Genomic DNA, 13,351 nt, shown 5'->3' with positions numbered 1-13,351 from the left:
CAACACAGCCTCCATTATCGTTACACCTGAAGATCACCACAGCAGACGGAATCTCAAATCGACCACGTTCTGATTGACGGGCGGCACTTCTCCGACATTATCGACATCAGGACCTATCGTGGCGCCAACATCGACTCCGACCACTATCTGGTTATGGTCAAACTGCGCCCAAAACTCTCCGTCATCAACAATGTACGGTACCGGCGATCGCCACGGTACAACCTAGAGCGACTGGAACAACCGGATGTCGCCTCAGTATACGCGCAGAATCTCGAGGCCGCGTTTCCAGACGAGGGCGAGCTCGATGAGGCCCCTCTAGAGGACTGCTGGAGTACAGTGAAAGCAGCCATCAACGACGCAGCCGAGAGCACTATCGGGTACGTGGAACGGAATCGACGGAACGAATGGTTCGATGAAGAGTGCAGAACGGTTTTGGAGGAGAAGGACGCAGCGAGGGCGGTAATGCTACAGCAAGGGACTCGACAGAACGTGGAACGTTACAAACAGAAGCGGAAACAGCAGACCCACCTCTTTCGGGAGAAAAAGCGCCGCCTGGAAGAAGCGGAGTGTATAAGAAATGAAACTGCTGTGCCGATTCCAAGAAACACGATACCAATACCAGAAGCTCAACGCATCCCGCAACGGCTTCATGCCGTGAGCCGAAATGTGCAGGAATAAGGACGAAGACGTGAGGTGATCGAAAGTTGAAAGCAGCATCTCGATCAGCACCTAAATGGCGTGGAGCACGTATGCACGGGAGATCACGGCAACGGAGGAAACGACGACACCAGTGCAGCGGAGGACGAAAATGTACCAACTCCCACGCTCAGGGAAGGATGCCTCTTCATCAGCTCAAAACCAACAAAGCAGCTGGTAAGGATGGTATCGCAGATGAACTCATCAAGATAGGCTTAGAAAAGTCAGGATCTGGGAAACCGAACAGTTACCGGAGGAGTGGAAGGAAAGGGTAATCTGTCCCATTCACAAGAAAGGCGACCATTTGGAATGTGAGAACTTCAGGGCGATCACTATTTTGAATGCTGCCTACAAAGTGCTATCCCAGATCATCTTCAGTCGTCTGTCACCTAAAACGAATGACTTCGTGGGAAGTTATCAAGCCGGCTTCATCGACGGCCGGTTGAGAATGGGCCAGATCTTTACCGTACGGCAAATCCTCCAGAAATGCCGTGAATTCCAGGTTCCAACGCATCACACCATTCCTATCTCGACGGGGACTGCGACAAGGTGACGGACTCTCGTGCCTACTCTTCAACATCGCTTAGAAAGGTGTAATGCGACGAGCCGGGCTTCAAAGCTGGGGAACGATTTTCACAAAATCCGGTCAAATTGTGTTTGCTTTGCGGACGACATGGACATTATTGCCAGAACATTTGGAACGGTGGCAGAGCTGTACACTCGCCTGAAAGTCAAACTGTTGGTGAATGCGTCCAAAACAAAGTACATGCTGGCATTCGGAACCGAGCATCACCGTCTACGGCCAAGACAGTGATGTCACGATAGACGGGGATACCTTCGAGGTCGTGGGGAAATTTGTCTACCTCGGATCCTTGCTGATGGCTAACGAGAATGTCAGTCGTGAAATTCAAAGACGCATCATTTTTGGAAATCATGACTACCCGAGCAGAAAAAAATAGCAACAAAATAACATATCGAGGTATTAATCTTAAATAACATTATACCTCGATATGCCCTTCATAAGGTGGTAATAACACAGACAAACAGACATACTACTCAAATCGAAATCATCGCACGATTTAACGATCATTTTGAAAATATAGTGTGGTTCGGACTGTGCTCGCATGTGTCATGGTGGCGCTACTGTACCTCAATTTTGGAGAGAAATGAACGCGACGCCGATCAATGTTTACATAAAATGACTCAATCATGAACCTTCATTCATGTTTTATGAATGGATGACGGCACGGGGGAGTCGTCACCTGCAAAATTGTTACATCGAGCCGAGGGAAACAACACCTGCAAATGAATGCTTCGGATTGAGCATTATAGAGGGTGCTAGTGAGATGCCAAACGATGTTTTTGAAGCAATTTTCTTCTAAGTAATATGTCTGTTTGTCTGTGGTAATAAGAGGTAAAATAACAAAAATGAATACCATAATTTTGTATAAAAAACACCTGAAAATAACAAGTCTTGTTATTTCAATAATGAATGCATACCATAGCTCCATGATGTAATAACAAATCTTGTTCTTCAGTTATTTTCCCAGCTTAATCAACAATACCACATCAATACCTAACTTTGCTCAAATACCTCAAATTGTTATTATGGTGTTCTCATAACATTGCGTAGAATAATATAGCAATACTAACTTGAGATATTAGAGCACAGGTTGCTCTTTGCATGGTATTTTAAGGTATGCCCTTCTGCTCGGGTACTATGGGCTCTAGAAGAAGCTGCGATCAAAAAGATTCAACCACGCTGGTCCTCTACGAATACAAGACATAAACCATGCTCGAGGAGGGCCTGTAATAAATACCTCAAATTTTTTACATATAAAAATATTATAAACATTTTGAAAACAAAAATGAATTGAATTGTCGAATAGTAATTAGAATTAATGTTTGAGGTTTCAAAACATGTTAATAAAAACTTACCTTCATAATTTAAGCACCAAAACATAGAACTCCTTTTAGCATAACATGCTCCTCATATTACTGCTTCAATGATATATCAAATCACCAGCAAAATCAATTTTCACTTATCACAAATCAGATCACTAACTTTTCAACTCTCTTCACGTCTCTCGCCATACGACTCGTTGATTCACATTTTATTCCCAGCATCCAATAATATGACACACGAACATCAACATCACTTTTGCAGCAGCAGATATTTCCTCAATTCAGCGCAAAACAAACAAATTCACAGCGTAATAATCATGTATCTTCTTCCTTTTCCCGGGAAGTGAGAGAGTTGAGGGGAACACATAGATGCAAAATTCAAATTTTCCCCCACACCGATTCTCGAAGATCCCCTTGAAACTTTTACTTTTCTCCTGATGGTGCTAACTGCTGGCCAGCTATAGGTGGCGATGCGGTGGGTGTAGAACTGTAGAAAACAGACACGCAAAATTACAATCACGGCGACCACGAACGGGCTGTCAGGCTAACAACGACTAGAGCTCTCAGAAGTAGAACTTCTGCGTTGCTCATCTAAATATAAAATCACATCGCAACGAATCGGCAAATGTCGACAGGCAGCCAGCGCCCAGTCAGAAGTAGTGGAAACGATTTCTTCGCTTCTGGCGGTGCTTCCTGATGCGCGCCTGATGGTGAGGAATCCTTTTATATGCTTAATAACGTCTATCTGTGGCACTTCTACTACACTGCGAATACTTATGGGTTTATCGAACTGATGAAGATGGACGGAGTCTTTCGGTAGGGCGGTTACGAATGACGATGTAATACAGTTTCCACCAATGCGGAAGTGGAATTTCAAAAGTTTTCGAGAGCTCAAAATAGTTTCACTCTGGCTCATCAACATCAGTTGCACCAGATTTGTGAATGGGACCGTGTTTGCTGCTGTTAGAACAGCTGGTGAATTCGAAATGCGTCTGCTGGCTCAACATTAAATCAGAATGGTTCTCAACCATTGCTGTATAAGTTAATTTTCTTATATTATATTAACCTACACTTAAATTTTGTGAATGTTGGGGAAACAAGCAACGATTCTTGGTTCAACAACATTGCTTTGACTATGCGGTTGTCAAAATAATTTCAATGATTTTTCATAAGGGCCTAACTGACTTGATCGATTTCTCTTCGTCGACTCTCTCTTTCGCTAATAACTTGATCAAAACAAACAAAATCATTATTCTTTTTGTTTCTATAGCAACATGTAGTCGTCTTCTTCGCATTTCAACCAAAAAATCTTTGGAAAACTCAATACACATTCTGTGATAACAGAAGAGAGGATCGATGAAGAGAACTCGAAAATGTCATTTAGGCCCAAATGAAAAATCAGTGTCGATATGTTCAGAAATATTTTCGGAAATTCCTTTGAAACTCCTTCGTCATTGTCTTTGGAACTCCTTTGGATATTAGTTTGGCAATTTATTTGAGGATTCCTTCGGCATGTTTGTTTTTTTTTAGAATTTTTGCAGTAGTTCCAGTAGAATTTGACAAGCATTTTTTTTTTTGAAAATGTGTTCTGAAATTTAACGGCAATTTTTCTGGAATTCCTTCAGTAATTCCTTTTGCAGTTCCTTTGAAATTTTCTTCGGCAATTTTATTGTGATTCCTTTTGTAATTCTTTATGATTTCATTGCCTCCGAGAATTGCCCCCGAAATTTTTTTTTTTTTATAATTTTGTTGGCATATTTTCGGATTTTTTAAATTTTTTATGGTAATTCCTTTGGCTATGTCATTGATAATTTCTTCGGCAATCCCATTGTGCATTGCTTCGATGTTCGTATTTTATTTGAGAATTCTTTCGGAAGTTTGCTTGGAAAATCCTTCAGTAATTGCTTCAACATCTACTTCGAACATTTCATAGAAAGCCTTTTCGGCAATATCTTTTAAAATACCTTAGAAAATTTTTCAGACAATTATTTTAGCAATTCATTTCACAATTCCTTCTTTTCCTTCTTTAAGAATTCTTTCGGCTATTTTTTGTGATATTTTTCGCCCATTATTTTGGAAAATCTCAGACAATACTTTTATAAATTAAGAAATTTTAATTTAGAGTTACTGAAAGAACTTCAACGCAATTGTAATTTCCAATAAAATAGTCAGAATAATTAGAAAATGGTATTACCGAATCAATTTGCATAGGAATTCTCGAATGGATTCTCAAAGCAATAGCAGAAGAAATTCTCTAAAAACTTCCTTAAAAACTTCAAAAAAGTATTGCCAGATAAATTTATATCAAATTTACCTAAGATGTTTTCAAAGTAGTTATTACAGTAATTCCTATGAGAATTGCCAACAGAAATCCTGAATAAATTTCGAAAACTTTTCAGTAAAATTGAGCAATTTCAATCGCAAAGTAAATTGCTAGAGTCTTTTCTACAGTCGAAATGCTGAAGATATTTCCATAAAAATATCCTTCAATTCCTTAAGAATATGCAGAAAAAGTTTTGGGAAAGAATTCCCAAAAGAATTGCTTGAGGAGTTTCCAAAGTAACTACTGAACGACTTTCCAAAGACCATTCCAGAGGAATATCCAAAAGAACTGTTGAAGCAGTCTAAGAAATTGTCTAAAGAATTGAAGAAAGAATTTCCGAAAAAAAAATCTAAAATAATTCCCAAAGTTTTTTTTGAGATCTCTAAGAATCTTTAAAGAATTTGGGACAGGAATTACCAAAGAAATTCCCGAAGTATTAAAAAAATATCCAAAGGAATTTCTGATGAAATTTCCAACGAAGAAATTTGAAAGTCGTATAGCCAAATTGTATGGCAGTTTTCGACGGGATTCTCAAAGGCAAACCTGAAAAAAAATCTCGAAAAACTTCCTTGGAAATTTCTGAAGGAATTTCTGGATAAATGTCTATCAAATTACCTAAGAAGTTTCCAAAGGAGTTGCCAAAGAAATTCATATAAGAATTACCAACGGAATTCCCGAAGAAAGTAAGAAAGCTTTTTAATCCCTGTTTCAATCCCAAAGGTTCATTTCGAGATCTCTAAGAATCTTTAAGAAATTCACGAAAGGAATCAGCAAAAAAAAACTCCCGAAGTAATAAATAATATCCAAAGAGATTGCTGATGAAATTTCCAAAGAAATTTTCAAAGCAAGTTACATCGGAATTGCCGAAGGTATTTCCAAATAAACTGCTGGAGGAATCCTAAATTCTATCCCAAAAAAAAACTGCCGGAATCTTTCTACAGGAGTTTCCGAAGAAATTTCCCAAAAAAAAAGGTCGCAATAATTTACAAAGAATATTTTAAGAAATTCTGAAAGGATATGCAGAAAAAGTTTCAAATAGAATTCATAAAAGAATTTCTTGAGAAGTTTCCTTAGTAAATACCAAACGACTTTCCAAAATTCATGCCAGAGGAGTTCTTGAAAGCATTGTTGGAGAAATCAAAGGTTTTTCTGACGAAATTTAAAATTAATGTATGTAAAAATTCTGGAAGAATTTCCAAATAGTTTTTTCAAGGTCTTAAAGAATCTATAAGGATTTTTTCGAAGAAATTCCAAAGTAATTGCTAATGAAATTTCCAATAAAATTTTCAAAGAAAATTATTTTGGAATTGCCGAAGTGACTGCTGCGAGAATTCCTTGCGGCTTCCAAAAGAATAAACAAAGAAATTTAAAAATTATATTGCCGAATCAATTTACTTAGGAGTTCTTCATAAACGAACTCTCAAAGGAAATCCTAAAAAAAAATCCCAAAAAACTTCCTCGGGAAGTCCAAAAGGAATTTCTGGCTAAATGTATATCAAAAATATCTTAGGAGTTTCCAAAGGAGTTGCCAAAGGAATTCCCATACATATTGCCAAAGGATTTTCTGAAGAAATTATGAGAGCTTTCCAAAAATTGACGAATTCCAATCCCAAAATTAATTCCCGGAATTTATTCTACAGTTGTCGAAGAAATTTCCATGAATGTTTCTGCAAGTATTCAAGAAGAATTTTCAAAGAAATTCGTGATGAATATGCCGAAGAAGTTTCGGAAAGAACTCCCAAAAGAACTTTTTGATGAGTAATTTTTTTTAATGTTTAAGAAATTTGCTGATGGAATTCCCAAAAAAGATTCGAAGCAAGTTACATCGGAATAGTCGAAGGTATTCTCAAAGAAATTCCTGCAGAAATTCCTTGCGATTTCCAAAAGAATATACGAAGAAATTGCATTACCGAATCAATTTGCTTAGGAATTCTCGAAGGGATTCTCAAAGGCAAACCTGAAGAAATTCCCGAAAAACTTCCTTGGTAATCTCCAAAAGCAATTTCCGGATAAATGTCTATCGAAATTACCGAAGCTGTTTCCAAAAGAGTTGCCTAAGGAATTCCTGAAGAAATTATGTAAGCTTTCGAAGAAATGTCCATAAAAAAATTTCACAAGCAAAGAAATTTTGAAGGAATTTTCAATGAATATGCCGAAGAAGTTTCGGAAAAAATTCCCTGAAGAGTTTCCTTAAGGTTATCAAATGACTTCACAAAGAAACTGCAAGAGGAATTCTTAAAGGAATTGTTGGGGAACTCAAAGCTATTTCTGAAGAATTTACGAAAGAATGTCCGAAAAAATTCTCAAAGAATTCTCAAAGTTTTTTTTCAAGATCTCATAGTATTTTTAAGAATTTTCCGAAGAAATTGTCTCGAATTTTCAAATTTCAAAAATGATTCAAAAATCCAAATTTTCAACAAATCAAACCCAATTTTCGGAGGAATTCTTAAAAATGCCGAAGAAGTTTCGGTAGGAACTCCTAGGATCTCCGAACGGTTTTCCAAAGACCATGCCAGTGAAATTCTTGAAAGAATTATTACATAAATTTTCAAAGGAATTTCTGAAGAAATTTTCCAGCAAATTATGAAGGAATGTCTGAAAAATTTTGAGATTACTCCCAAATTTTGGGAGATCTCTAAGATTCTTTTAGAATGCCAATGAAATTATCAAAGGAATTACCAAAGAAGTACCCAAAAATATAATCAAAAAATGGTTCCCAAAAGATTTGCTTGATAAAACTTCATTGGCTGATGAAATTCCCAAAGAAACATCAACTTGTCGAAGGTATTTGAAAAAAAAAACTGATGCAGGATTAAAGAATTATTGGCGAAATCGTGAAGAAATTGTCAGAAAAATCCTCATTATGAAAAATGCTTGTGAAAATTCAAAAAAAAAAACAGAAGAGATTGCCAAAGGCATTTCCAACGAAGTTTGTGAAAAACTTGCCAGAGTCATTGTCGAATGAATTATCTAAGGCGTTGCCGAAGGGAATTCAAAGGATTTGCCAGAATAACAAATATCTAAATAATTGCGTGCATAAAAAAATGGATCAGAGATTATAAAACGAATTTGGCGATGAAATTTAAAAAAAAGGCAAATGACCTCCCTAAATAATAACCGAAGAAGTTTCCAAAGTAATTACCGATGAATTTTTTAAAGGATTGCCGAAAGATGTTTTGTTACAGATTCTAAACACATTACCTAAGGAATTCTCAAATACCCTTCAATCTCGTTTTACATCCATCGTAGGCTTATTTTCCAGCTGATGCGAAACAAGGAAAAATTATCGGGTAGCTGGCTGTTCGGGCCTGCATAGAACTGATCACCACTATTAACTTGTTTTCTTCGATCGTCCTTGAATGATGTAAAATATAGGCGCCTTCAGTTTTCTCGACTCCCCTTGGCAATGGGCATTTTTTCATTGTACTTGCCCCACAATGCAAGCTTGAAATTCGGTCAGGGTTTCCTTCAAACATTCCTCTGAATCCACAAATTTCTGCTGAGAATTCTTTGGAAAATCCTTCAGAGATTTCTTCAGAAATTCTTCTGGATTTTTTTTTTCAGAAAATCTTTTAAAATTCCTTTGGATTATTTTTTTTTGTATTTTAACTTATAGCTAATTCTACACTCCTTTGAAAATGCCTGCAGGGACTTCTTTGGAAATTTTCCAAAAATTTCACCAGAAATTCCGACGACAATTTCTTGTCAGGTCATTTCTAAACATCCTAGGCATTCCAAATATTACATTAAGTTTTGTTTTTTTAGAAAAGCATAGATTTCTTCAGAAGTATCTCTATTTCTTCGGTTTTTCTTCAGAGATTCGTTTGCAAATGCCTCTAGATAAAAATTCAAATAGTTTTCCACGGATTATTCTAGAAAATTCTTTACGAATTCGATCATATATTCTTTCGAGGGTTTCAAAGAAATTCTTCCAAAAAATATTAAGAAAATCTTACACAACATTTTTGAAAAAATCTTCTCAGGTTTCATTTGGAAGTTTTCCTCTTCAGTGAGTTTAGAAATCTCTCCAGGGAATTCTTTTCAATTTTATCTCAGGGTTCGATTACAAACTATTCAATGGATTCTCTTAGGAAATCTACCATACATTGCTTTATGAAGCTTAAAGATTGTTGCAGAAGTTTCTCAAATAATTCTTTTAAAAAGTTTTGCATAGATTGCTACAGCAGATCTTCCAAGGATTTCTTCACACATTCTTTCAGAAGTTCATTGCAGAACTCGTTCAGAAATTGCTTCGGAAATTCCTTCAGATATTTATTCAGTAATTTCACTTGGGGTTTCTGAAGAAATTCTTGCAACGATTCCTACTGAAATTATTTCGGGGTTTTGCCTAAAAAATCTTCCAGTTTTTTTTTTCAAAATTCACCCATAAATTTCTCAAAAGTTTTCTTGAGTAATTAACTTTTTTGAAAGATTTGATGGATGCAAGTTTTTTTCAGAATTTTCCCCATGGATCTTTCGAAATTTCTCCTGAGAGGTCTTAAGGATGTTTTCCAGAAATCCCTTCAAAAACATGGATACCTTGCGAATTCTCTCCAGGATTTTTTTTTTCCTCCAGGGATGTTTTTCTAAGAAATCTTTCTGAGATTCATTCGGAATTTTTTCTCAGCGATTTGTTCAGGAATTCCTCCAGGGATGCCTTCAGAAAATATTCGAGGAATTGTTTTGGAAAGTCCTCCAATGATCTCTTCAGAAATTTCTACAAAGTTTTTCTCTTATTTCTCAGAAAAAAAAACCCAGATTAATCCACCTAGTGGTGATAGTGCCTTTCTCGTCGAATATGTACTCATAACTTTTCTTCGACGTTAGCTAAAATGTTCCTGAATCCTGAAAACACTTTACACTAGCAACAATTTTACGAAAGCCATCATCGATTTTCGAAACTTATTGATGATACATATTCCGATGTTATGTTCAACAACAAAACAGAGCAGAAAAAGATCAGACCTCTCAGTTGACTGCTTGACCACCTTAACCCTAGTCGTGTATTGGGGTCATTGTGACCCCATTCCATCCACTACGGCAGCGGGGTGAGCGTCAGCTAATGCATGAAGAAGGTTGACTTTATTCACAATCACAGATCACTTTGTGATCTTCGCCAATGTTTATTTCAGCACACTTTAGGCTATATTTTATTATCATTGGAAACACGATTTATGTAAAATTTGACCTTCCTACGAGGAAAATGCAGAAAATGTAGATTTTCCATTCAAATTTCAATCGCAATGAGAAGAGTGAGGGCTCAACCAGCCGCACCCAAATTGTGAGCAGTAATTTTAGAAGCATAAGGATATTGGAGATTGAAAAACTGTATAAGGTTGATGCGATTAAATTATATTTTTATATAAAACGTTGATCCATCCTACTATACATTTACACCGCAGGAATCTGAAATGGTGTGATTTGAAGAGATCGCTTTGGTCACGATTTCGTTCTCTCGCATATATGAAGACTTTGATCATTTCTTCATTTATAATCTTACCCAACGTTTACATGCTATCAAAAAAGCCACAATTTGATTTATCGCTTTGACATTTATTTTGTTAACCTTTATAATTCCGCTATTTGATGTGCAGCTTGCATGGGTTTGGTTAAATTTTACGTTTGACTACTTCCGGCGGGACACCTGGAACTGATTCCGGTTGTCTCAAATATTGTCTTAGACTATGTTTTTTTCAACTGTTCATCACGTGACCTGAAAAGCCGGAAAATGATGTGATTTGAGGCTATTATCTTGCTAACCGTTCGGCAAATTTTTGAAAATGCCGCGATTTTATGTATCGCATGCATGGTTTTGGTTCACTTCTATCAAATCACACCCGCAACCGATTCCGAACTACTGTGGCCTGAGACTATTTTCTTGTTGACCGTTCATCAGATTACCAAAAACGCCGCTATGGTTTAGTTCCTTTCTATATTTTACCACTTCCGACGCGTTACTCGTCTTGTCACCAGTTCTGGAACACTACCGGTTCTCCCAAATATGGTCTGAGATTATTTGTTGGTTAACCGTTTATCTTGTTACTGAATAAGTCATCGATATGTCGCATGTATTGGTTCTCTTTTACATTTGATCATTTCTGGCGGGACACCCGTAATCAGTTCCGTAACACACTGATAGGGCTTGCGTCTATTTTCTTGCAACTGTTCATCATGTTACCTAAAAAGCCGTGATTTGAGGTATCGCATGCATGGGTTTGGTGTCACTTCCGGCCCGGAACCGGTTGCGAAACACTACCGATAGTCTCTTAAATAGTCTGAGCCTATTTGCTTGCTAATGTTTATTAGGTTATCAAAAAAGCCATGGGTTTGGTTCAATTTTATATTTTGCCGCTTTCGGAGGGAACTAGTTTCGGCACTACTGACAGTCCATAATGTGATCTTAGCCTACTTCCTCAATAACCGGTCATCAAGTTGTCAAAAAAGCCGTGATTTGATTTGCCGCATGCAATAGTTTCGTCAACTTTTATATACAGCCACTTCCGGTGGAACACCCGGAACCGGTTCTGAAACATTACCGGTTCATATAAGGTCTGAGGCTGTTTTCTTGCTAACTGCTCATAAGGTTATCGAAAATGCCGTAGTTTGATGTGCCGCATGCATGGGTTTGGATCACTTTTATATATGACCACTTCCAGCGGGACATCCGGACCCGGTTCCGATACACTGCCGGTTCAGATATGGTCTGAGTCTTGGTCTGAGTCTTTTTTTTTATGAAAACCTTTCAGTGGGTTATCCAAAATGCCGCAATTTGATGTGTCGCATGCATGGATTTGGTTCACTTTTATATTTGGCCACTTCCGGCGGGACTCCCGGAACCGGTTCCGGAACACTACCGGTTTAGATATGGTCTGAGACTATTTTCTTGCTGACTGTTCATCAGGTTATCCAAAATGCCGCAGTTTGATGTGTCGCATGTATGTGTTTGTTACATTTTTATGTATGGCCCCTTCCAAGGGTACTGGTCTGGAACACGTAAATGGCCATAACTCCGGAACGGCTGGACCGATCCGAACCATTTTCAATAGGAAACAATGGGGCCAGATTCCGCGTCGAATGAATCGTCGATTATTAAAATCGGTTGAGGTTTACTGCCAAAAAGTGATGTGAGTTTATTTGTACACACACATACACACACACACACACACACATACACACACACACACATACACACACACAGACATCACCTCAATTCGTCGAGCTGAGTTGATTGGTATATGTGACTTGACCCTCCGAGCCTTCTATCAAAAAGTCGTTTTTGGAGTGAACATATAGCCTTTCCAGTACACTTAGTGTACGAGAAAGGCAAAAATCATGAGTAGCTGCAAAATCTGCCCAATGTGGTAGCCATCTTGAGATTATAACGAGATTGTCCTTAAGGTTCTCCAGGTATTCTTCTATAATTATCTCAAGTTGTTCTGTCTCCTGGGGTTTTCCTAGGAGTTTATTTGAGTATTCCTCCAAGAATTTGTATGAAAAACTCAGAGTCCTTCAGGAAATTTTTCTTGGATTTCTTCAAATTTTCTTCCAAATATTCCTCCAAGAATTCTTTAAGAGTTCTCAACAGTAATTCGACTAAACATTTCTTAAGAAACTCTTCCGGATTTCATCTGCAAATTGCTTCGGAAATTTGTATAGAAATTTCATCCAATACATTTGAAATTTTCAGCAGGAATTTCTTAAAAATGTCTCCATGTGCATATTTCTTCAGGGTATTTTTTGTTTAATTCTTTCAGCGCATTTTATTTTTTATTATCGAAAACTCACCAAAAGACTAACCACCAAATGATACAATTGAAGTCATTTGCATGGAGGCGTGCCAGCATAAATAGATGCACTGGAAGCCTTGAGTAGCCAGCTCTAATTTTGCCAACCATGACAGCACTGATCATACAGCAATTTTTGCTAGGATTTATCTAGAAAATGTTTCCAAAGTTCTGAGATTTCTCCAAAAAACTTCTCTGAAAATTCCTGCTGGTCATTCTCCAGATGTATCTGTAGTGATTTTGCCAGAAATTATTACTGTGATTCCACTAGGGGGCATGTGTCGTATACCAAGATAATTTCTTCAAAGTTTTGTCTGTATGAATCTGTCAACTCATCCTAAAATTCTTCCAAGAATGACTGCCCGTATTCCTCTAGAATTTCTTGCTAGAATCCATGCAATGGCAGGCAAGAAAGTCCTTCAATTAATAAGCAGGCCAAGTTCCAGTGGGAACGTAGAGCCTTAAAGAAGTAGGAGATGTATAAAGTCGGAAGCGATTGTCAAAATTGGCTAAGAATTCCATTACGTAAGGCCTGTTTCGATGGTAGTGAATTCCCTATTCAAGTGACCCCTAATTCATGGTGTGATGCAGCTGTTTGTTTACCACACCTAAGAATCAGTGTTTGGTATCTACCTTGAGAACC

The 13,351-nt window shown here is 37.5% G+C and overlaps 1 protein-coding gene across 9 annotated transcripts in view; it reads right to left on the bottom strand.

The window, feature by feature from the left end:
* The window catches only part of LOC109410691 (uncharacterized), a 61,481-nt gene that overhangs the window by 40,756 nt on the left and 7,374 nt on the right, over positions 1-13,351 (bottom strand). For 8 of the 9 annotated variants that reach the window (XM_029874718.2, XM_029874713.2, XM_062860780.1 and 5 more), the window contains exon 2: positions 2,635-3,088. The exons of the other annotated variant lie outside the window; for it this stretch is intronic. The gene's annotated coding sequence lies outside the window, so the exon portion shown is untranslated. The remainder of the gene's footprint in view (positions 1-2,634; positions 3,089-13,351) is intronic. 9 annotated transcript variants of the gene reach the window in all.

Source organism: Aedes albopictus, chromosome 3 (assembly GCF_035046485.1).
Source record: "Aedes albopictus strain Foshan chromosome 3, AalbF5, whole genome shotgun sequence".
NCBI lineage: Eukaryota > Metazoa > Arthropoda > Insecta > Diptera > Culicidae > Aedes > Aedes albopictus.
Note: the sequence above shows the minus strand (reverse complement) of the source record. Positions and strands in the feature narration are given on the sequence as shown.